Raw genomic sequence first — 25,670 nt, 5'->3', positions numbered from 1 at the left:
CCTGGCACTCACCTCTTCCCCAGCTCAGGCCTTCTCTTCCTCCCTTCTTCCTGAGCTTTGGGCACCAGGCTCCTAGTCCTGGGTGTCCTACTGCAAGGAAAACTGAAACCTCTGAAATCACAGAACATCTGGAGCCAAAGCTAGCTCTCATCACTGCTGAGGGTGCCACCTAGCTCTGCCTGCTTGAGGAGGACCTGGGGTAGCCTTAATAACAGCAACAACAATTACCACTACTACTATTGCTATGGAAACCCGGGTGGCATACTGGTTAAGAGCTATGACTGCTAACAAAAAGGTCGGCAGTTCAAATCTACCAGGCACTCCTTGTAAACTCTATGAGGCAGTTCTGTTCTGTTCTATAGAGTCACTATAGGGTCGCTATGAGTTGGAATCTGCTCGACATCAATGGATTTTTTTTGGTTGGGGTATGTAATTTCTATCAACCAAGCACTAACGGTGTGTCTGGCAATGTTAAGCACCTTACATGTTGCCTCGGTTAGTGCACAAATGACCCTGTGAAGTGAGCACTGTTGACTCCATTTTACAGATGAAGACACTGCAGCTGTGGGCATCTACCTATCTGAACACTTAGCATTCAGGGGCACAGGAGACCAGTGAGACAAAATCTCAGAGTTTGGAATTGATCATTGCAGTTAAATCCCTGACTCAGCCTGGAAGAACAGACTCAGCACAGATGAGTCCTTGCAAAGCTACTCTCTGACAGCAGGGGGCGCCAATGCCTCAGAAAAGCTACTTGCAGCAGAAAATCGGAGAACTGATGGAGAGTAACGTAGTTGTAGAAGGAAGTAGGCAATTGATCTCTAGGGCCTATGGGACCCAGTAAAGAAACTCAAAATAAAACTGGCTTGTGGTTTAGGCAGCTCAAACCCAGATTTAGCCAGTGTTCGATCCCAGGAAATTGAGCCTTCTTAGCTTCCCCAGAATTTACCAAATGTCCTGTGGGGACAAACAGCATTGCCTTTGGGGTTCCTCTGATTTCAAATTACCAAAAGCTTACCAGTTGCTCTTTCCCTCAGTGGAGCCTCTGATCCCTCAGGTCAGGCCACACCCACACTCAGAACAGACAAATGGCCCCAGGGATGAAAAAGCAAGAGATCGGCTCATCTGGGAAAGGCTCTTCCTTCTCTAGAACTTTAGTTCATCTAGTGCTAGTTGCTACCACTGGGCTCCAATGCCTTTAAATATATGATTTTTTAGTTTGTCCAGTTTTTTTTTTTTTTTTTTTTTTCCTGTAGTTATTGCAGTAGTAGTAGTGATCTGTTGGAACTTTTCATATCCTGTCCAGGAAACGTCTCTTAATTCTCCATTTCCTTGACTGTGAAACAAGGATGATAATGTAAACATTAAAAAAAGTGTGTAAATCAGCCAGCTTGGTGCCTGCAATGTGGTCCCCATTGCCTTCTAGTTGATTCCTACACGTGGTGTCCCTAAAGGGCAGAGTAGTACTGTCCCATAGGGTTTCCAAGGCTGTAAATCTTTACATGAGGGAACCAGTGTTACAGGCGAGCGGTGCGCAGAAGCCTTGAACCAGTGGCGGCAACTCGTAGCCTGGAGCCCGAAAAGCTGCTTACATAGTACCATTTCCTCAGCGGTGAAAACCTGCAGTAGGAATATCTTTCCCCCTCACTTGAATCTCCCACCCATGGGAATCTCAACACTTCCACCAGGGATCCCACCCCTACAATCTCCTGGCTTTCCTCCACCTGTACCTTCAGGAACTCCAATGATTCCTGTACCAGTGAGCATTATGGCTCCTGCTCCAACTGTCTTAGTACCCAGTGTGTCCATGTTTGGAAAGCATTTGGGAGCAAGAAAGGACCATCCAGGCTTAAAGATCAAAGAAAATGATGAAAACAGTGGTCCCACTACTACTACAGTTTTTGTCGGCAACATTTTTTGAGAAAGCCTCAGACATGCTTATAAGACAGCTCCTGGAGAAATGTAGTTTGGTTTGAGCTGGAAGAGAGTACAAGGTGCTTCCAGAAAACTTCAAGCCTTTGGCTTCTGTGAATATAACGAGCCTAAATCTACCCTATGTGCACTCAGGTTATTGCATGACCTGCAGATTGGAGAGAAGAGGCTGCTTGTTCAAGTTGATGCAAAGACAAAGGCACAACTCGATGAATGAAAGCAAAGAAGAAAGCTTCTAATGGGGATGCCAGGCCAGAGACAGTCACTAACAATGATGAAGAAGCCTTAGATGAAGAAACAAAGAGATCAGATGATTAACGGGGCCACTGAAGTTTTAATACATGAATATTCCAGAGAGCTCAATGCCCCCTCACAGGAATCTGACTCTCACCCTAGGAAGAAGGAGGACATTTTCCACAGATTTCCAGTGGCTCCATTGATCCCTTATCCACTCATCACTAAACATCACTAAGGAGGATATAAATGCTATAGAAATGGCAGAAGACAAAAGACACCTGATATCCCCAGAGATCTGCAAATTCAGAGACACACACAAGACACCAGAAGAAGAGAAAGGCAAAAAGGAGAATGAAAGACAGGAAATTGAGAAAGAATGGAGAGAAGGAGAGAGGGAGCGTGAAAGAGAACGAGAAAGGCGAGAAAGGGAATGAGAGCGTGAAGGAGAAAAGAAGGAAGAGAGTGGGAACGAGAGCCGGATAGGGATCATGACCAGACAGAAGAGAGAGATCGAGATCGGGATGGAGAGAGAGAGATCATGACTGAGACCAAGAAAGGAGCTCAGACCAAAATAACGATCGGAGTCGATCAAGAGAGAAGAGCAGAGACCGTGAAAGAGAGTGGGAGCGGGAGCAGAAGCAGAAAAGAGAACGGGAGTGAGAGAGCGAGAAAGGCAATGGGAGAGAGAAGGAGAAAAAGACAAGAATCGGGATCGAGAAGACGATGAAGAAGATGCATATGATAGGAGAAACTTTGAAAGAAAACTCCGAGAGAAAGAAGCTGCTTATCAAGAGCGCCTTAAGAATTGGGAAGCCAGAGAACCAAAGAAAACTCGGGAATATGAGAAAGAGGCTGAGCGAGAAGAAGAGAAATGGCAAAAGCAGCTAAACGACTAAAAGAATTCTTAGAAGATTATGATGATGATAGAGATGATCCCAAGTACTATACGGGAATTGCTCTTCAGAAAAGGTTGCCTGATAGGGAGAAGGAAATGGAAGCAGATGGGCGTGATGAGAAGAGAGAGAAGGAAGAGCTGGAGGAAATTAGGCAGTGCTGGCAGAAGGGCACCCAGAACCAGATGCAGAGCTCTAGAGGATGGAACAAGAGGTTGAGAGGCATAGGCAACCACAAATAAAGCAAGAACCAGAATCTGAGGAAGAGGAAAAAGAAAAAGAAGAAAAACGAGAAGAACCCATTGAAGAGGAAGAACTGCAGGAAAAGCTCTGTCTCAAACCAACTCTGAGACCTATCAGCTCTGCCCCCTCCATTTCCTCTGCCAGTGGCACTGCACCTCCCAACACTCCTGGGGATGAATCTTCCTGTAGTATTATTATTCCTCATGAAAATTCACCTGACCAACAACAACCTGAGGAACAGAGGCCAAAAATAGGACTTGGTCTTAACCTGGGTGCTTCCAATAGTCCTGGCCAACCTAATTCTGTGAAGAGAAAGAAACTCCCTATAGATAGTGTCTTTAACAAATCTGAGGATGAAGACAGAGATGACATACCCTGAAAAAGGAAACTTGTTCCCTTGGATTATGGTGAAGGTGATAAAAGTGCTGCCAAAGGACCGTAAACACTGGAAAAAAGTGCAAGCACATTAAGAGTCTCATTGAGAAAATTCCTACAGCCAAACCTGAGCTCTTTGCTTATCCTCTCGATTGGTCTATTGTGGATTGTATATTGTTGGAATGATGCACTAGACCATGGATTAATAAGAAAATCACAGAATGCGTAGGTGAAAAAGAAGCTACATTAGTTGATTTTGTTTGTTCCAAGGTTATGGCTCATAGTTCACCGCAGAGCATTTTAGATGATGTTGCCATGGTACTCGATGAAGAAGCAGAAGTTTTTATAGTCAAAACGTGGAGGTTATTGATATATGAAACAGAAGCCAAGAAAATTAGTATTGTGAAGTAAAACTCTTTTTGCATTTAGAGTTCCATATCAGATTTCTTCCTTCCCACCATTCAAAGGACTTTGAATTTCTCTTTGTCGTAAAACACATTTGTGAGATCTGTAATTTTCTTAATGTAGAAAATGTGAAATTTTGTCCTCTGGTTTGTTGATGCCCTGTGTACTCCCTTGGTTGTAAAGTCATCTGAATCTTAACTTGGTTCTCTTTATACTCGCCAGGTACAAATTACTCGTGTGTTTTATAAACTGCAGCTACTGTACACAGCATAGCTCATATAATCTTGCTCCGCTGATTTGTTCCTTGTAAGTGTTAAGATGACTCCCCCCCAAAAATAAATCTTTACGGGAGCAGACTGCCACACCTTTCTCTGGCAAAGTGGCTGGTGGGTTTGAACTGCCAACTTTTTAGTTAGCAGCTGAGCACTGAGGATTAAACGAGGTAACATGCGAAGCCCTTAGCTTCGGGCCCAGCTCTTGGTAGGTACTCAGTGTAACTAGTTTTAGTTAACCAGCCACGTGTGTAAGAGTAGAACTGTGTTCTATAGGGTTTTTAATGGCTGAGTTTTTAGAAGTAGATCTCCAGGCCTTTCTTCCAAGGTGCCTCAGGGTAGACTCGACCCTCCAACCCTTGGGTTAGCAGCCAAAGACATTAACCATTTGCATCACCCAGAGACTCTAGTGTAACTAGTAGTACATCTTTATTTCACTTACTAGATAATGCAAGGGTCAGCAGAGTAAGGCATACAGTATTTGGAAAATGCCTCCAAAAGACCGAATATTATAATGAATATCAGAAAGGTATAAAGTAATGTTAAGTATGCCTAACATTTTATGTTACTTTAGCAATTTTTCAAGTGCTTTTGATATTCATTATCTCTTTGCATCCTTACCACCACAAGGTGATGTAGTAGAAAAGATATTATCCCCATAATAAAGATGAGGAAACTAAGGTTCAGTGAGATTAAATGAACTAGCCAATGACCATCTAGCTACTCAGGGGCACAACCGGAAAAAGAATTAATCTTCAGACCCTTCATTCCTGCCTTCAAGGATATAATAATTCTGTTATGAAATGGGCCTCAGTAGGACAATATAATTAAGTGGTATAAGGCGGATGTTAGGCAGGGGGTACCATAGGTCAGAGAATGGCGAGCTGTAGGAAAGTAAAAACTGTGTTCATATGTTTGATTAAACCATTCCAGTGACGGTTACCTAGAGCAGACAAGATCCTCAAAGGGAACAGGTGAAGCTCAGAAATCTTAGTGGGAGAGGTAGGCTCGGAACACAGGTTCGTATCTCAGATGGTCTGACTAGGTCAGATCGCACATTTACTTATTTATTCCACAAAATGTTTTGGGCTATTTCCACATAGCAGGCACTGTGGTAGACATCAGAACACAGTGGTGGATAAAAACACAGCTTCAACACTCATGGGGCTCACAGTCTAGTGGAGGAGACAGACATTGATTGAATAATTGACACATAGATAATTACAAATTGAGATAACTGGTATGATGGGAAAGTACCTGATGTGTTAAAAGAGCCCCTCACCCAATGGACCTGGCAAGGAAGGCGGATTTAAGAGTGCTGCAGGCAGAGGGGAGCACGTGTGAAGACCCCTCGGCGAGAGAACACCAAAACGCTTGAGGAAGGGAAAGAAGGTGAGCAAAGCTGAAAAGTGATGGAGAAGGTGGAGTGAGATCAGGCTGGAGAGCCCACCAAGGGCCCAACCTGGCTGGACTTTGTGGGTGGTGGCTGGGATTTGAGTTCTATTCTAACAGAAATATGAATTTAGTAAAGAGCTTTCAGCAGGGATGAAGGCTAGAAAAGGACTCAGAAAGGGGAGTGAAGGGTGGCTTTTTCAGGTTCTTTATTGTAAGCAACAATAACAAACTCTGGCTCACTTTTAAAAAAAAATTGGTTGAAAATTGTAGCATTAAGGGAAAGCTAAGCCTTGAGAAGGACAATAACAAAGGTAGTGCTAAAGATCCAGGTGGCAGGGATTAAGAGACTATCGCTACCATCAGAGCAAGTCTGCTCCAACCATTTCCAGTCATTGCACTTTTCAAGATTAAAATTCCACAGAGATAGACTCTGATAGGCTCAGTGTGGCCAGAAGAGAGAAAGACACGTGGACTGACAGTCTCTGGGTAAGATAGTTTGCAAGGGGTAGGTGTGCTCCCTAAATGACAGCCATAATGCAATTGGGGTGATGTTTCCAAAAATGTGAGAAGAGATTCTGGACAGAGAAAATAACCAAGATGTTCACTATAGATTTCAGAAGGAAAGTTATAGAATTGAGACAGAGCCTTCACAGTGGCGTATTAAAAATCATGTTTTCTTTGCCTGGTTTCCTCCCCCACAGTGTTGTATTGAAAAATCAAGTTTACTTTGCTGGGCACCCCCTCCCCACCAGCTTTGCATTTGAATCCTGCTTTTGCTCGACTCAAGGGCCCTAGGGTAGGGTTTTGCTTTGGAGTTATATGTAAACCCCATTGCACCTGTGTAGTATGATTAAGAATGTTGCTGACATAACTTGTATGAACTCCCCACTTATAAACCCCTTTAAAATTAATTTGCCTGCCCGCCCTTCACAAGCAGTCTTGGCAGCAGCAGCTCCAACTGACTCCTTTCCTTGTACAACTAAATAAAAGTGTCTTTCCTGTTCTCCCACCTCAGTCTCTGGTTTATTGGCCAATAGGAGTCATGCTGAGGAGGAACCTTGGGTTTCCACCCGGTAACAGGATCACAACGGACAAACTTGATTTGCTTCTGGTTTTGCCTAGGAAGCAATATCTTCCAGGCTGCATCAGACTAAGAGGGTGGGCTGTATGGAAGGGTTAGGAGATGCGAAGTAGAAAAGGGAGGTACCAGGTGGCACCTAAAATAAGGTCACATTATGTAATGCTCCACCAGGCGTCATTCTATGATTCATCTGTAGCATTCATGGAGATAAGGTTACCACTGACAAATAAGCCACCAGAGAAACAGCACTGTGAGAGGTCGATGTGGGAGGGAAGAACCTGAGAAGGAATTTATTTTCTACCAATAATCTATCTATATTATAACATATACATATATGTTGTTGTTATAGGTATCCTTGAGTAGGTTCCAACTCATAGTGACCCTATGTACAACAGAACAAAACACTGCCCTGTCCTGTGCCATCCTAACAATCATTGCTATGTTTGAACCCATTATTGCAGCTACTGTGTCAGTCCATCACATTGAGGGTCTTCCTCTTTTTCTCAGACCCTTTACCAAGCATAATGTCCTTCTCCAGAGACTGTTCCCTCCTGATAACATGTCCAAAGTACGTGAGACGAAGTCCCACCATCCTTCTAAGGAGCATTCTGGCTGCACTTCCTCCAAGACCGATTTGTTCATTTTTCTCGAAGTCCATGATATATTCAATTTTCTTTGCCAACACCATAATTCAAAGGCATCAATTCTTTGATCTTCCTTACTCATTGTTCAGCTCTCACACGCAAATGAGGCAATTGAAAACTCTTGGCTTAGGTCAGGCACGCCTTAGTGTTCAAGGTGACGTCTTTGCCTTTTAAGACTTTACGAGGTCTTTTGTAGCAGATTTGCCCAATGCAATGTGTCATTTGATTTCTTGACCGCTGCTTCCATGGTTGTTGACTGTGGATCCAAGTAAAATGAAATTCTGACAACTTCGATCTTTTCTCCATTTATCATGATGTTGCTCATTGGTCCAGTTGTGAGAATTTTTGTTTTTTTTATGTTGAGGTCCAATCCATACTGAAGGATGTGGTCTTTGATCTTCATCAGCAAGTACTTCAAGTCCTCTTCACTTTCAGCAAGCAAGGTTGTTATTTGCATATCTAAGGTTGTTAATGAGTCTTCCTTCAATCCTTCTGCCAAGTTCTTCTTCATATAGTCCAGCTTCTTGGATTATTTGCTCAGCATACAGGTTGAATATGCATGGTGAAAGGATACAACCCTGATGCACACTTTTTCTAATTTTAAACCATGCAATATCCCCTTGTTCTGTTCAAACGACTGCCTCTTGGTCTATGTACAGCTTCTGCACGAGTGCCATTAAGTGTTCCGGAATTCCGATTCTTCAAAAACCTATCCATAATTTGTTATGATCCTCATAGTCCAATGCCTTTGCATACTCAATAAAATACAGGTAAACATCTTTCTGGTATTCTCTGCTTTCAGTCAATAGTGTAAAATATACATATATTATATGTAACGTATAGAAAACTCCACCACTCATCTGTCAGCTTGTCATACTGTGGTGACTTGAGTGTTGCTGTGATGCTGTAAACTATGCTACTGGAATTTCAAATACCAACAGGGCCACCCATGGCGGACAGGTTTCAGAGGAGCTTCCAGACTAAGACAGAATGGGAAAAAGGACGTGGCAACCTACGTCTGAAAAATTTGGCCAGTGAAAACCTTACAGATAGCAGTGAAACACTGATATAGCGCTGAAGATGAGCCGCTCAGATTGGAAGGCACACAAAATACCACTGAGAAAGAACTGACTCCTCAAAGTAGTGTTGATCTTAATGACATGGATGGAATAAAGCTTTTGAGATGTTCATTTGCTGATGTGGCATGGCTCAAAATATATACATACAACCTGTTGCTGTCGAGTTGATTCCGACTCTTAGCGACCCTATAGGACAGAGTAGAGCTGCTCCATAGGGTTTCCAAGGAGCAGCTGGTGGTTTGAACTGCTAACCTTTTGTTTATCAGCCAAGCTCTTACCCACTGAAAAACCAGAGCTCTGAGGTGTACATATATGCACATGTATACATACTTATATATAATATATAAATGTTGTTGTTGTTAGTTGCCATTGAGTCAATTCCAACTCATGGTAACCCCAGGTGTGTAGAGTAGAACTGCTCCATAGGATTTTCAAGGCTGTGACCTTTCAGACTACCAGCCTTCCAGCCAGTAGTCAAGTGTTTAACCATTACTTATAGATGAGATTCTGAATGTGCAAAACAAAAAACCAGAAAGAAACCATAGAATCTGGCAACAGGCGGGAAGGACCTGCAGAAAGGAAGCACCCTGGTCCAGAGCCACTTCTCCTGCTCCAGAAGATCTACCCATTGGAATAACATGGGGCATTCCTTCCTTGATAGACAAGCTTTGCTCAAAATTTGCTAATTCAACATGTAACTTTTTTTTATTGTGCTTTAAGTGAAAGCTTACAATTCAGGTCAGTTTCTCATACAAAAGCTTATACACATATTTTTATTGACCCTAGTTGCTCTCCCTATAATGTGACAGCACACTCCTCCTCTCCACCCGGTATTTCCTGTGTCCATTCAACCAGTTCCTGTTCCCCTCTGTCTTCTCATCCCACCTCTGGACAGGAGCTGCCCGCTTAGTCTCTTGTGTCTACTTGAGCTAAGAAGCACACTCTGCACCAATATCATTTTATGTCTTACAGTCCAGTCTAATCTTTGAAGTGTTGGCTTCAGGAATGGGTTAGTTTTGGGCTAACAGAGAGTCCAGGGGCTGTGTCTTCTGATGTCCCTCCAGTCTCAATCAGACCATCAAATTCTAGTTTTTACTAGAATTTGAGTCCTGCACCCCATTTTTCTCCTGCTCCATCAGGGACTCGCAGTTGTGTTCTCTGCCAGGGCAGTCATTGGTGGTAGCTGGGCACCATCTCATTCTTCTGGTCTCAGGCTGATGGAGTCTCTGGTTTATTTAGCCGTTTCTGTCTCTTGGGCTCATATTTTCCTTGTGTCTTTGATGTTCTTCCTTCTCCTTTGCTCCAGGTGAGTTGGAACCAATTGATGCATCTTAGATGGCCAATTGCTAGCTTTTAAGACCCCAGACACCACTAACCAAAATGCGATGCAGAACATTTTTTAATAAACTTTGTTATGCCAATTGACCTAAATGTCTCCTGAAAGATGGTCCCCAAAACTCAGCCCCTGCTACTCTGTCCCTCGAAGTGTTTTGTTGTATTCAGGAAACTTCTTAACTTTTGGTTTAGTCCAGTTGTGCTGACTTCCACTGTATTGTGTGTTGTCCTTCCCTTCATCTAAAATAATTCCTGTCTACTATCTACTTAGTGAATACCCCTTTCCCTCCCTTCCCACCCTCATTACCATCAAACAATATTTTCTTCTGTGTCTAAACTTTTTCTTAAGTTCTTATAATAGTGGTCTCATATAATATTAGTCCTTTTGCAACTTATTTCAATAAGCATAATGCTTTCCAGATTCATCCATGTTGTGAGATGTTTCACGGATTCATCATTGTTCTTTATTGTTGCATAGTATTCCATTGTGTGAATATACCATGATTTATTTATCCATTTGTCCGTTGATGGGCACCCAAGTTGTTTCCATGTTTTTGCTATTGTGAACAGTGCTGCAGTGAACATGGGTGTGTGTATATCTATTCATGTGAGGGGTCTTATTTCTCTAGGGTATATTCCAAGGACTAGGATTGCTGGATTATATGGTAATTCTATTTCTAGCTTTTTAAGGAAGTGCCAAATCAATTCCAAAAGTGGTTGTACCATTTTACATTCCCACCAGCAGTGTATAAGTGTTCCACTCTCATTTATTATTTTGTGTTTTTTTTTTTTTTTTTTGGTTAATGCCAGCCTTATTGGGGTGAGATGGAATCTCATTGTAGTTTTGATTTGCGTTTTTCTAATGGGTAATAATGATTGTGAGCATTTCCTTATGTATCTATTAGCTGCCTGAATGTCTTGTTTAGTGAAGTGCCTGTTCATATCCTTTGCCCATTTTTTTAATTGGGTTACTTGTCTGTTTGATGTTGAGGTTTTGTAGTATCTTGTAGATTTTAGAGATTAGACGCTGATTGGATTTGTTGTAGCCAAAGTTTTTTTCTCAGTGTGTAGGTTGTCTTTTTATTCTTTTTGTGAAGTCTTTGGATGAGCGTAAGTGCTTGATTTTTAGGAGCTCTCAGTTATCTAGTTTCTCTTCTGGTATTTATGCATTGTTAGTAATGTTTTGTATACTGTTTACGCCATGTATTAGGGCTCCTAGCATTGTCCCTGTTTTTCCTTCCATGGCGTTTTTCACTATAGATTTTATATTTAGGTCTTCCATGATCTTTATTGTTTTAGATTTTATATTTAGGTCTTTGATCCATTTTGAGTTAGTTTTTGTGCATGGTGTGAGGTATGGGTCTTGTTTCTTTTTTTTGCAGATGGATATTCAGTTATGCCAGGACCATTTGTGACACTGTCTTTTCCCCATTTGATGGACTTTGGGCCTTTGCCAAATATCAGCTGCTCATAGGTGGATGAATTTTTGTCTGGATTCTCAATTCTGTTCCACTGGTCTATGTGTCTGTTGTTGTACCAGTACCAGGCTGTTTTGACTACCATAGAGGTATATAATAGGCTTTTAGGTCAGATAGTGTGAGGCCTCCCACTTTGTTTTTCTTTTTCTGTATTGCTTTGCTTATCTGGGACCTCTTCCCTTTCCATATAAAGTTGGTGACTTGTTTCTCATCTCATTAAAAAATGTCATTGGGGGCGGGGCCAAGACGGCTGACTAAGTAGAAGCTACTGCGGATCTCTCTTGCAACAAAGACTTGGAAAAACAAGTGAATCGATCACATACATGACAATCTACGAACCCTGGCCATCAAACACAGAACTAAAGAGTTGACCTGAGTGACAGGGGAGCAAAAAGCTGCACCCTGAAGCAGTGACTGCTTCTGGAACCGCATCCCGTGCCACAGCCTTGAGCCCTCGCGGTTCCCTGGTGCCGAGTGGTGGGGCCGACTGTGGCTTACTGAGACGGGGCAAGCATGGGACACAACCCTAAGCCCTAACCCCCTGGGGTAACCTTGTAAAGGCTCAGCCAGCGCAAGCAGGCTGCACACTGAGGTGGCTGATACACAAATGGGCAACCATGGGGAAGCAACAACTGTTTTCAGATCCTGGAGCAGCGTCCCAGTCAGAAAACCTTGGCGCCGGGCTTTGGACTAAGTGCATAGGAGCTGAGCATGGCTTCCTGAGAGGGCACAAGCACAGGACGCAGCCCTAGCCCCCTGAAGTAACCTCGGGGGAAACCCAACCAGCGCACACAGGCTGCACAATGACACGGCTGACAGAAGGAGAAATCACCAGGAAGCAGCCACTAGTTTGGGAGCCTGGAGTGCAGCATCCCAACCAGGAAACCTTGGCGCTGGGCTTTGGACTAGGAGCAGAGGAGCGGACCATAGCTTCTGAGACGGCACATGCACGAGACTTTTGCAGGCCTGGCCCTCGGGGGCAGTCTCAACCCAGCCAGTGCACACAAGCTACACTCCCCTTGAAATCTCAGATAAAACAGTCATCACCAAGCAAGATAAGTAACTTTGTCTATATTGCTGGGTCCTACTGTCTCCTATCTATCTGATCCCTCCCCTCCCTGCCCCAGGTGGCTTCATTAACCTTGGAATTTCCTGGGCGGGGAGTGAAGTGCTCTGTGTTTATTTTTTTCCGTTTCCTTACCCATTCTCCTGGCCTGAGAGAAGCAGCTACTAACAACTCAGGGATGCAAAATCCTTCCCTGATTTCCCTAAACTGGAATAAAAATACAGAACCAGCTCCAGCCAAGCATACGAGATCCACAGTCTTTGGCTTTCATCCCTACAGGGAACAAGATGGCTATTATAATGCAAAGGCAATTCTGATAGAGATCTGACTGTAGTTGTTTTAGCAGAGCACTGGAAAGACAAGTTTTCCAGGTCTGATATCTCTACCTATTAAACAGAGCCCTCACTGATGCACAGCCTGGAACTGAGGGCTGAAGCTCCACCCAAACCTCCTAGCCACCTGCCAAAGGGGTCTGAGGATACTGATGCCTACCAATCTTTAGCGGTACACGCATTGGGTGCCTAAGGTACAGCTGCAGAGCCCACTCACCAAAGTGCTTTAGGAATAGAGACACACCTACCTCACTGGCACATGGGGGAAGGCTGTCAGCTTCCTGCTCTTCTTGGAGTGTGACCCCCTGCCACTACTAGAATCTGGTGCACACAACTATCACCACTACTCCTCTAAGTTAATAGGTGACAGTCTACACCACACACTTGGTGACCCAAAATCAGAACACCTAAGCTGATTCTATTCAAGAATAGTATATGGACTCTTAGGCTTATATATCTGGTAACAGCCCAAACCAGCTGGTAATAGGACATAAATGATTCAAAGCTGACAACAATCAAGACAGCACAATCTAGTAGCCCATCTGGGTATATTGAAACAAAACGAGATAAGACTCAGTGAGCAAATATAAAATAAATCACTACAATATCTTATAGATGGCTCAGAGACAGCAGTCGATATCAAATCACATAAAGAAGCAGACCATGACTGCTTCTACAAACCCCCAAATTAAAGAATCAAAATCTTTCCCAAATGAAGATACAATCCTGGAATTGCCAGATGCAGAATATAAAAAACTAATATACAGAATGCTTCAAGACATCAGGAATGACCTCAGAAATGAAATAAGGCAATCTACAGAAAGAGCCAAGGAACACACTGATAAAGCAGTTGAAGAAATCAAAAAGATTATTCAAGAACACAGTGGAAAGATCAATAAGCTGCAAGAATCCATAGAGAGATAGCATTCAGAAATCCAAAAGATTAGCAGTAAAATTACGGAATTAGACAACTCAATAGAAAGAGGAGCAGAATCAAGGAATTGGAATGCAGAGTGGGGGTGTTGGTGGATAAGGCAATTGACACCAATATAGTTGAAGAAAAATCAGATAAAAGAATTTAAAAAAATGAAGAAACCCTTAGAATCACGTGGGACTCTATCAAGAAGAATAACTTGCATGTGATTGAAATTTCAGAACAGGGAGGGATAACAGAAAATACAGAGAGAATAGTTGAAGATCTGTTGGCAGAAAACTTCCCTGGCATCATGAAAGATGAGAGGATATCTATCCAAGATGCTCATCGAACCCCATGTAAGATTAATCCAAAAAAGAAAATCACCAAGGCGTATTATCATCAAACTTGCCGAAACCAAGGATAAAGAGAAAATTTTAAAAGCAGCCAGGGATAAAAGAAAAGTCACCTACAAAGGAGAATCAATAAGAATAAGTTCAGACTACTCAGCAGAAACCATACAGGGTAGAAGGCAACGGGATGACATATATAGAGCACTGAAGGAGAAAAACTGCTAGCCAACGATCATATATCCAGCAAAACTCTCTCTCAAATATGAAGGCAAAATTAAAACATTTACAGATAAACACAAGCTCAGAGAATTTGCAAAAACCAAACCAAAGCTACAAGAATTACTAAAGGAAATTGGTCAGAAAATCAGTAATATCAGATACCAACACAACACAAGGTCACAGAGCAGAACATCCTGATATCAACTCAAACAGGGAAATCACAAAAACAAATTAAGATTAATTTTAAAAAGAAAAAACTCAAAACAGAATCATTGAAGTCATTATGTAAAAGATTACAATAATCAAAAAGAGGGACTAAGTACAGGAGGCATAGATCTTCCATATGGAGAGGAAAACAAGGTGACATAGGATGACACAAGTTAGGTTTTTACTTAGAAAAATAGGGGTAAATATTAAGGTAACCACAAAGAGGTCTAACAATTCCATAATTCAAAATAAAAACCAAGAAAAACATAACAACTCAGCAAACATAAATTCAACTACTATGAAAACGAGGAACACACAATTTAGAAAGAAAAACATCTCAGCACAAAAAAGTAAGTGGAAAAATGAAATTGTCAACAACACACACACAAAGGCATCAAAATGACAGCACTAAACTCATCTATAATTATGCTGAATGTAAATATAAAATAAATCACTACAATATCTTATAGATGGCTCAGAGACAGCAGTCGATATCAAATCACATAAAGAAGCAGACCATGATTGCTTCTACAAAACCCCAAATTAAAGAATCAAAATGCACCAATAAAGAGACAGAGAGTCTCAGACTGGATAAAGAAACACAATCCATCTATATGCTGCCTACAAAAGACATGCCTTAGACTTAGAGACACAAACAAACTAAAACTCACATGATGGAAAAAAATATATCAAGCAAACAACAACCAAAAAAAGAGCAGGAGTGGTAATATTAATTTCTGACAAAATAGACTTCAAAGTTAAATCCACCACAAAGGATAAAGAAGGACACTACGTAATGATTAAAGGGACAATTGACCAGGAAGATATAACCATATTAAATATTTATGCACCCAATGACAGGGCTGCAAGATACATAAAACAAACTTTAACAGAATTGAAAAGTGAGATAGACACCTCCACAATTACAGTAGGAGACTTCAACACACCACTTTCGGAGAAGGGTAGGACTTCCAGTAAGGATCTCAATAGAGACACGGAAGACCTAATTGCTACAGTCAACCAACTTGACCTCATAGACTTATACAGAATACTCCACCCAACAGCTGCAAAGTGTGCTTTTTTTTCTAGTACACATGGAACATTCTCTAGAATAGATCACATATTAGGTCATAAAACAAACCTTTGCAGAATCCAAAACATCAAAATATTACAAAGCATCTTCTCAGACCACAAGGCCATAAAAGTAGAAATCAATAAGAGAAAAATCAGGGAAAAGAAATCAAAAACTGAACAATACCCTGCTCAAAAAAGACTGGGTTATAGTAGACATTAAGGAGGGAATAAAGAAATTGATAGAATGCAATGAGAATGAAAACACTTCCTATCAAAACAGCGGGACACAGCAAAAGCAGTGCTCAGAGGTCAATTTATATCGATAAAGGCATACACACATAAAGAAGAAAGAGACAAAATTAGAGAACTGTCCCTACAACTTGAACAAAGAGAAAGCGAGCAACAAAAGAATCCATCAGGCACCAGAAGAAAACAAATAATAAAAAACAGGGCTTAACTAAATGAATTAGAGAACAGAAAAACAATTGAAAGAATTAACAAAGCCAAAAGCTGGTTCTTTGAAAAAATTAACAAAACTGATAAACCATTGGCCAGACTGACTAAAGAAATACAGGAAAGGAAACAAATAACCCCAATAAGAAATGAGATGGGCCATATCACAACAGACCTAACTGAAATTAAAAGAATCATATGAGATTATTATGAAAAATTGTACTCTAACAAATTTGCAAACCTAGAAGAAATGGATGAATTCCTAGAAAAACACTACTTACCTAAAAAAAAAAGTCATTGGAATTTGGATAGGGATTGCATTGTATCTGTAGATCCTTTTGGATTGAATCAACATTTTCACAATGTTGAGTTTTCCTATCTATGAGCAAGGTACGTTTTTCCACTTATTTATGTGTCTTTTGGTTTCTTGCAGTACTGTCTTGTAGTTTTCCTTGTATAGGTCTTTTACGTCTCTGGTTAGATTTATTCCTAAATATTTTATCTTCTCGGGGGCTATTGTAAATGGTATTGATTTGTTGATTCCCTCTTTGATGTTGTCTTTGTTGATGAGGAATCCAAATGAGTTTGTATGTTTACCTTGTTTCGTGATGCTTTGCTAAAATCTTCTATTAGTTCCTGTAGTTTTCTTGTGGATTCTTTGAGGTTGTCTGTGTATAAGATCATATCATTTGCAAATATTGATGCTTTTATTTCTTCCTTAGCAATTTAGATGCCCTTTATTTCTTTTTCTAGCCTAATTGCTCTGGCTAGGACCTCCAGCAGTATGTTGAATAAGAGTGGTGATAAAGGCCATCCTTGCCTGGTTCCTTTTCTCAAGGGGAATACTTTCAGACTGTCTCCATTTAGGATGATGTTGACTATTGGCTTGGTATAAAGTCCCTTTATTATGTTGAGAAATTTCCCTTCTATTTCTATTTTGCTGAGAGTTTTTATAATGAATGGGTGTTGGACTTTATCAAATGCCTTTTCTGCATCAATTGATAAGATCATGCTGTTCTTGTCTTTTGTTTTATTTATGTGATGGACTACATTGTTTTTCTAATGTTGAACCATCCCTGTATATATACCTGGTATGAATCCCACTTGGTCATGGTTAATTTTTTTTTGATACGTTGTTGGATTCTATTGGCTAGAACTTTGTTGATGATTTTCACATCTGTGTTCATGAGGGATACTGGTCTGTTAATTTTCTTTTTTTTGTGGTGTCTTTATCTGGTTTTGGTATCAGGGTTATGCTGGCTTCGTAGAATGAGTTTGGCAGTATTCCCTCCTTTTCTATGCTCTGAAATACCTTTAGTAGTTCTGGTGTTAACTCTTCTCTGAAAGTTTTGTAGAGCTCTCCAGTGAAACTGTCACGGCCAGGGCTTTTTTTTTTCTTGGGAGTTTTAAAATTATACTTTTTCAGTCTCTTCTTTTGCTATAGATTTATTTAGTTGTTCCACTTCTGTTTGTGTTAGTTTAGGTAGGTAGTGTGTTTCTAGAAATTTGTCTAATTCTTCTAGGTTTTCAAATTTGTTGGAGTACAATTTTTCATAGTATTCTGTTATGATTCTTTTAATTTCAGTTGGGTCTGTTATGATATCGCCCATCTCATTTCTTATTCAGGTTATTTGCCTCCTCTCCTGTTTTTCTTTTGTCAGTTTGGCCAATGGTTTATCAATTTTGTTGATCTTTTCAAAGAACCAGCTTTTGGTCTTAACTTTTTCAGTTGTTTTTCTGTTTTCTACTTCATTTAATTCTGCTCTGATTTTTTTTATTTGCTTTTTTCTGGTGCCTGAGGGCTTCTTTTACTGCTGTCTTTTTACTTGTTGGAGTTGTAGTGTTAATGTTTTGATTTTGACCCATTCTTCTTTTTGCATGTGTGCATTTGTTGGTATAAATTGACCTCTGAGTGCTGTTTTTGCTAGTCCCAAAGGTTCTAATCAGATGTGTTTTTGTTCTCATTTGATTCTGTGAATTTGTTCTGTCCTTAATTTCTTCTATAGCCCAGTAGTTCTTGAGCAAGTTGTTGTTCAGTTTCCATGTATTTGGTTGTTGTTGCTTTTTTTTTTTTTCCCCTTGCTTTTTCTGTTATTGATTTTTGCTTTTATGACTTTATGGTCAGAAAAGGTGCTTTGTAATATTTCGATGTTTTGGATTCTGTTACGGCTTACTTTGTGACCTAATATGCGGTCTATTTTGGAGGCTGTTTCATGTACATTGGAAAAGTTAGTAAACTTGGCTGCTTTTGGGTGGAGTGTTCTGTATATATGTATGAGATCAAGTTGGTTGATTGTAGCACTTAAATCTTCCAGGTCTTTATTGAGCTTCTTTCTGGATGTTCTGTCTTTCATGGAAAGTGGTGTGTCGAAGTCTCCTACTATTAATGCGGAGTTGTCTGTTTCTCTTTTCCATGCTTTTAGAGTTTGTTTTATGTATTTTGGAGCCCTGGCATTGGGTGCGTAAATATTTATTATGGTTATGTCATCCTGCTGTATTGACCTGTTAATCATTATATAGTGTCCTTCTTTATCTTTTGTGGTGGATTTTGCTTTAAATTCTATTTTGTCAGAGATTAATATTGCCACTCCTGCTCTTTTTTGTTTGTTATGTGAGCCTAGGAGCCTGTTTACATTTTTGTGTGGCTTCAGCTCAGGTGTCCAGGTGGCCAATCAACAAGTATGTGGTGCAGGCACTCACCTACAGTCCTAGATGGGCAGGGGTGATTGGACTAGGTATACATATCTGGCTGCAGTAGTGGGTCATGTACTGATCAAGGCAGAGGGCTGACTACTGTCCCTTAGCATCTGGGTGGAAGGTATGTCCTTGTTCCCTAGAGCGCATAGGTAGGTGGGTTTTGCAGCTGGAGTATGGGCACCCAATGCTGTTGGATGTTAGGACTGGGAGTCATCACTTATTTTTGGACCCCTGTCATGGGTGTGATTGGAGCCACCAGTCCTCAGACCTCTGATGTGGATAGGAGAGGATCCTACTTAATGGGCAGGGCAGTGTCAAATGTCATAAGCCTACCACGCCCCCTTATAGCTGATACAGTTGAAAATAGGCATCACGTATACATTCTGTTGTACTGTGCTGATGAGGGTCTGCGCTGTTGAAATGGGCCCACATAGCTCTACACAGGGGTGAAAGGCATTCAAAGTCCATGGACCTATTATGCCTCTCCCTAGACAAAGGGGCTGTTCCTGCTCTGAGTTCCTGGTTTAGGGGACCTGGCAGATTATTTTTTCCTGTTTGTTAATTTGTTCCCTCTCCAAAGCTGGGAGGATGGCTCTGGTCATGTGACAGGTCTTACTTCTGGCCCAGGGCATACAGCAATCACTGAAGCCGGACTGGATCCAGAGCAGAGCAGGGAGGGGGCACGTAAATGGGTGAGGGATACTTCCCCAAAAGAGGGGGTTTTTCTTTGATCCAAGTGATAGGTTAGCTACTTGTACTCATCTTTCACCGACTGAGCACTGTTTCTCACTGGTTCTGGTGGCTCAATCAGACTCTCTGTTGCTCAGTCTCTTCTGATTGGAAAAAGTGTCCTGAGTGCTACTGCTTGCCTCACCTCTTGTGTGCTAGACAATCCAGCCTGCAGGGTTCCAGTGGCAGCGAGTTCAGGTCTGGCAATTCCCCGGTGCTTCCGAACCGTCTCTCCCTCCTCCTTCCACTCAGTCCAATTCCTCAACTTTTTCTTTGATGTTCAAGGCTCCTAGATTGTCATGTATAAACGATTGATTTTTTTTCAGTCTTTGTTGTAAGAGGGACCACAAGAAGCATCTGACTACTCCACTTTCCTGGCTCTGCCTCCTCTCTCTTTCTTTTCTCTTTTTTTAAAACAATAGCTGTCTTACTCATCTAGTGCTGCAATAACAGAAATACCACAAGTGAATGCTTTAACAAATAGAAATTTATTTTCTCACAGTCTAGTAGGTTACAAATCCAAATTCAGGGCGTCGGCTCCAGGGGAAGGCTTTCTGTCTCTCTGTCATCTCTGGAGGAAGGCTTCCCCTGGTCGAGGAGCTTCTCAGGTGCAGAGACTCTGTGTCCAAAGAACACGCTCTACTCCTGGTGCTGCTTTCGTGGTGGTATGAGGTCCCCAACTCTTTGCTTGCTTCCCTTTCCTTTTATCTCTTGAGAGATAAAAGGTGGTGCCAGCCGCACCCCAGGGAAGCTCCCTTTACACTGGATCAGGGAGGTGACCTGAGTAAGAGTGATGTTACAATCCCACCCTAATCCTCTTAACATAAAATTACAATCACAAAATGGAGCACAGCCACACAATACTGGGAATCTTGGCCTAACCAAGTTGACACATGTTTTTTGGGGGACCCAATTCAATCCATCACCAAAACCATCCTAGTGGGCATGAAGTTGTATCTCATTGTGGTTTGGAGCTATGAGTTGGAATCGACTTGACGGTACTGGGTTTGGTTTTGGTTTGGGAATGACTAGTAGTGTTGAACATCTTTTCATATGCTTATTGGCTATTTGTATATCTTCTTTGAAGAAATGTCTATCCAAGTCCTTTGGCCATTTTTAAATTGGGTTGTTAGTCTTTTTGCTGTTGAGTTTTAATAGTTCTTTATATCCTTATCTGATATATAGTTTCTAAATATTTTCTTCCATTCTCTAGGTTGTATTTTCACCCTCTTGGGAATGTCCCTTAATTCACAAAAGTTTTTAATTTTGAAGTCTGATTTATCTGTTTTTCTCTTGTTGCTTGTGTTTTTGGTGTTATGTTTAAGAATCCATTGCCTAAAAGAAGGTTCTAAAGCTTTACCGCTATGTTTTCTTCTAAGAGTTTCCATAGTTTTAGTTTTCATTTATTTTGATATCTTTATCTGGCTTTGGTATTAGAGTTATGTTGGCCTCATAAAATGAGTTAGGAAGTGTTCCCTCCTCTATATTTTGGAAGAGTGTGAAAAAAATTGGTGCTAATTATTCTTTACGTGTTTGGTAAGATACCCTAGTGAAACCACCTGGTCCTGGATTTTCTTTTTGAGAGTATTTTGATTACTCTTTTAAAATCCTCCCTTGTTACAGGTCTGTTGAGATTTTCTATTTCTTCTTGTGTAAATTTAGGCATTTTATTTTATTTTTTAATTTTAATAATGTATGTTATTTAACCCAAAACATCGCAATTATTTTCATTTTTTTAAGTTGAAAAAAAATTTTTTTTTTTTTTAGATAAAGGTTTACAGAGTTTACAGAAATTAGTTTGTCATTAAACAATTAATACACATATTGTTTTGTGACATTGTTTGCCAACCATATGACATGCCAACACTCCCCTTTCCAACCTTGGGTCATTATTTACCAGCTTTTCTGTCCCCTCCTGCTTTCTTGTCATTGTCCCTGAGCTAGCATGCCCATTTAGTCTCACTTTGTTTTATGGGTCTGTCTCAGCTTTGGCCGAAGGGTGAATCTCAGGAGTGACTGTAGTACTGAGTTAAAAGGATGTCTGGGGGCCATACTCTTGGGGTTTCTCCAGTCTCTGTCAGACCAGTAAGTCTGGCTTTTTTTTTTCTTGTGAGTTTAAATTTTGTTCTACATTTATCTCCAGCTCTGTCCAGCACCCTCTGTTGTGATCCCTGTCTGAGCAGTCTGTGGTGGTAGCTGGGCACCATCTAGTTGTGCTGGACTCAGTCTGATGGAGGCTATGGTTCTTGTGGTGCGTAAGTCCTTTGGATTAATCTTTCCCTTGTGTCTTTGGTTTTCTGCATTCTCCCTTGCTCCAGGAAGGGTAGGACCAGTGAAATATCTTAGATGGCTGCTCACAAGCTTTTAAGACCCCAGACGCTACTCACCAAAGTAGAATGTAAAACTTGTTTTATAAACTATGCTATGCCAATTGAGATAGATGTCCCCCAAGACCACGGTTCCGAGGCCTCAGCCCGGTAATTCGGTCCCTTAGGGAGTCTGGATGTGTCTATGAATTTTTGTGACTTTGCTTTGGTCAAATTGTGCTGACTTCCCCAGTGTTGTGTACTGTCTTACCCTTCATCAACGTCAGTACTTATCTATTGTCTAGTTAGTGTTTTTCTCTTCCTACTCCTCCCTTCCCTAGTAACCATCAAAGATCATTTGTTTCTGTGTGAAACCTTCTCATGAGTTTTTATAAAAGTGGTCTCATACAGTATTTGTCCTTTAGTGATTGACTTATTTCACTCAGCATAATGCCTTTCAGTTTCATCCATGTTGTGAGGTGCTCAGCAGATTCATCATTGTTCTTTATTGTTGCATAGTATTCCATTGTGTGTATGTACCGTAGTTTATCCATTCAACTGTTGATGAACACTTAGGTTGTTTCCATCTTTTGCGATTGTGAATAATGCTGCAGTGAACATGGGTGTGCATGTGTATATTTGTGTGATGGCTTTTATTTCTCTGGGATATATTCCTAGAGGTGGGATTGCTGCATCATATGGTATTTCTCTTTCTAGCTTTTGAAGGAAGTACTATATCATTTTCCAGAATGGTTGTTATCATTTTGCATTACCACCAGCAGTGCATGTGAATTCCAGTCTCCCCATAGCCACTCCACCATCTGTTATTTTCAGTTTCTTTGATTTGTGCCAGTAATGTCTGAGTGAGATGGTGTCTATTGAAGTTTTGATTTGCATTTCTTTTTTTTTTTTTAATGGCTAGTGATCGCAAGCATTTCCTTACGTGTCTGTTAGCTGCCAGAATGCCTTCTTTGGTGAAGTGTCTGTTCATATCCTTTGCCATTTTTTAATTGGATTATTTGTCTTTTTGTTGTAGAGGTGTTGGATTTTTCTATAAATTTTAAAGATGAGAACATAGCCAAATTTTTTTTTCATAGTCTTTATATTCCCTCTTTATTCTTCAAGTGTAGTCTTTTGATGAGCATAAGTGTTTCATTTTTAGAAGATCCCAGTTAACTAGCTTATCTTCTGTTGTTTGCATATTGTTAGTTATGGTTGTATCCTGTTTATGCCATGTATTAGGACTTTAATGTTGACCCTATTTTTTCTTCTACAGTCTTTATAGTTTTTGGTTTTGTATTTAGGTGTCTGATCCATTTTGAATTAGATTTTGAGTATGGTGTGAGGTAGGGACCCTGTTTAATTTTTTTTTTTTTTTTTTTTGCATATGGACATCCAGTTTTGCCAGCACTATTTGTTAAAAAGACTATATTTTCCCCATTTGATAGACTTTGGGCCCTTGTTGAATATCAGGTGACCGTAGGTGGATGGATTTACATCTGGCTTCTCAATTCTGTTCCATTGGCCTATGAAGTCTATGCTATATGGGGTTCATTGAGCTTCTTGGGTGGTTGGCTTTTCTTGTTTCACGACAGATATTAGGGAAGTTTTCTGTCAGCAAATCTTCAGTGATCCTCTCTGTGTTTTCCGTTGACCCCCCTGTTCCGGAACTCTGATCACATGCAAATTTTTGCTTTTGATTTTATCCCACATCATTTTCAAGGTTTCTTCATTCTTTAATTTTTTCTCAAACAAAGTGGTATTTATTGATTTGTCTTCAGGTTTTCTGATCCAGTCTTCCATTGTTTCAAATCTGCTCCTAAAACCTTCTATTCTGCAGTCCATTTCTGAAATCTTGTTATCTTTCAGATTTGTTGTGGCTGTTTCTGTATGATTTCTGGCTGTTATTCATTTTGACATTTTCTTCCTGTATTATCCTTGAATTCTTCCATTGTCTTGGCTGTGGTTTCCCTGATCTTGTCTGTATTTTCCATAATTTTGTCTATCTTTTCCTTATTTTTGTCTCCATTTTCCTTCATCTGTTGGAGAACCCTGAATATTAGAGTTCTGAATTCCCTATCAGGTAGTTCTAGTGCCTTTTCTTCTACCACAAGGTCATCTGATGTTTTATTTTGATTGCTTTCTGGGGACATCCTCTCCTGTTTTTTTTTTTTTTTTTTATTTATTATTGTTTGCTTTCTCCGGGACATTCAGGAATTATTGTCTTCATTTATTGATTGTAGATATGATTGTTTTTTCTGCTTTTTTGTTTTATTTGGTTATGTCTGAGAAGGTGGGCCGAGAGTGTTTTGTTGCTTGCTTACCCGTGGGCATGATTATTCTCACTATCTTGTCCAGGTGGACAGGGCTGGTCAGTCAGCTGTGGTGCAGCAGGGTGAGTCTAGTGATGGTGGAGGAGCAGGGTAAGTAGTTTCTGACATGAACTGGGGCTGATGGAGCAAGCCAGGGGGAAGTGCAGGGTGGGGTCTAGGGGACCATGTTGGTGCTGCTCAGGGCACAGCACTCAGCACATGGTGTAGATAGGAAGGGGTGAAAGTAGAGGACATGATGTGCAGAGCTAAGTGGGTGGGTAAAAGAAGAGAAAGAAGAGAGAGATACAAAAGAAAAAGAAAAAATGAAGGGAGAAAAACAATAAAATGGCTGCACAGTAGGATTTGGTGGGTTGGAGCAGGGAAGACCTGGTGTGACTGTGCGTTGATGACTCTCTAGCCATGCGGTGTGGTTCAGTCTGTTGAGAAGGGGCATTGGCAGAGACAGGTGCTAGGTAGGCAGGAGAAAAGAAAGGAAAGAAGTACCAACTAGTCCAGTTGCAAACTACTCCAGGGAGGAGAAACCAAACAACCAAAGAACAAAAAAGTAAATAAAAAAAATAAAACAACCACAATAAAAAATTTATATCATGGTAGGGGAGTCAGCCATTGGGGGTGATTAGAATTGAGAGGTAGCAAGCTGATGTCTCTCTCACCAGGTGGCATGGCACAGGTGTCATGAAGGGGTGGAGGCAGTGTAGGGCCTAGGTGGGAGGGAGTAGGAAAAGGGAGAAGGGGAAAGATAAAGAAAAACAAAAAAATATGGTACTGAGAGAGCTGATCTGTGGGGTGGTGCAGACCCAGGTAGGCTGCGTGCCAGAGGATCTCCAGCTGAGCAGTACAGCACAGACCACCAAGAAAGGGAGGTGGCACATGGGGCTAGGTGGGTGGGAGAAAGGAAAGGAGGAAGAAAGGGAGAGAGAATGAAGAAACACCACCACCAACAACAACAAAAACAAATATAAACCAAAAATAAATAAATTGGCACTGAGGGAGCTCATCAGTGATGGTGGTGCAGACCAGGAGAGGTCACGTTCAATGACTTTTCAGCTGAGTGTTACAGCACAGGCCCTCGAGAAGGAGTGAGGATGGTGCACAAGGCTGGGCGGGCAGGATAAAGGAAAAGAGAGAGAAGAAAGAGGAAAAAAAAAAGAACAAAGCAAAAAAATCATAGCCCCTCAACAAGTGGAGTGGATGGCACACAGGGCTAGCTGGGCAGGAGAAAAGAAAGGAAGGAAGGGAGAGAGAGAGAAGCAAAAAAAAAAAAAAGCCAAAAAACAAAGAAAACTAAACAAAAAATGGCTCTGAAGGGATTGGCTGATGGGGGAGGGGTAGACCCTGATGGCAATGAACTGTTGTCTCTCCAGTGGAGTGACCGTGGCCTGTTGGAAATCGGTGAAGGCCATGTAGAGGGAAGAAAGGTAGGGGGTTGTAAAGTGTGTATCCCTGTCTCTTGCTGGGTGCTCTGTGAAGCTGCCTTCCCGTACTCACTGTTGGCACTCCCTGGTGGCTGTAGTCCCAGAAGGTGAATCCGTGCTGTATTAGCTAGTAGGATACCTCCACTTGATAACTGTCCTCATTCTCTGTTTTCTGTCATTTTCTTATTCCCTTGGGTGCTTGAT

General features: G+C 41.1%; 1 pseudogene; it reads left to right on the top strand.

Annotated features, from left to right (window-relative positions):
• The first annotated feature begins 736 nt into the window (after window positions 1-736).
• On the top strand, window positions 737-4,091 carry LOC126071393 (RNA-binding protein 25-like; annotated as a pseudogene).
• Window positions 4,092-25,670: the final 21,579 nt, after the last annotated feature.

Source organism: Elephas maximus, chromosome 3, assembly GCF_024166365.1.
Source record: "Elephas maximus indicus isolate mEleMax1 chromosome 3, mEleMax1 primary haplotype, whole genome shotgun sequence".
Taxonomy (NCBI): Eukaryota; Metazoa; Chordata; class Mammalia; order Proboscidea; family Elephantidae; genus Elephas; species Elephas maximus.
This window is presented reverse-complemented; position numbering and strand designations above follow the sequence as displayed.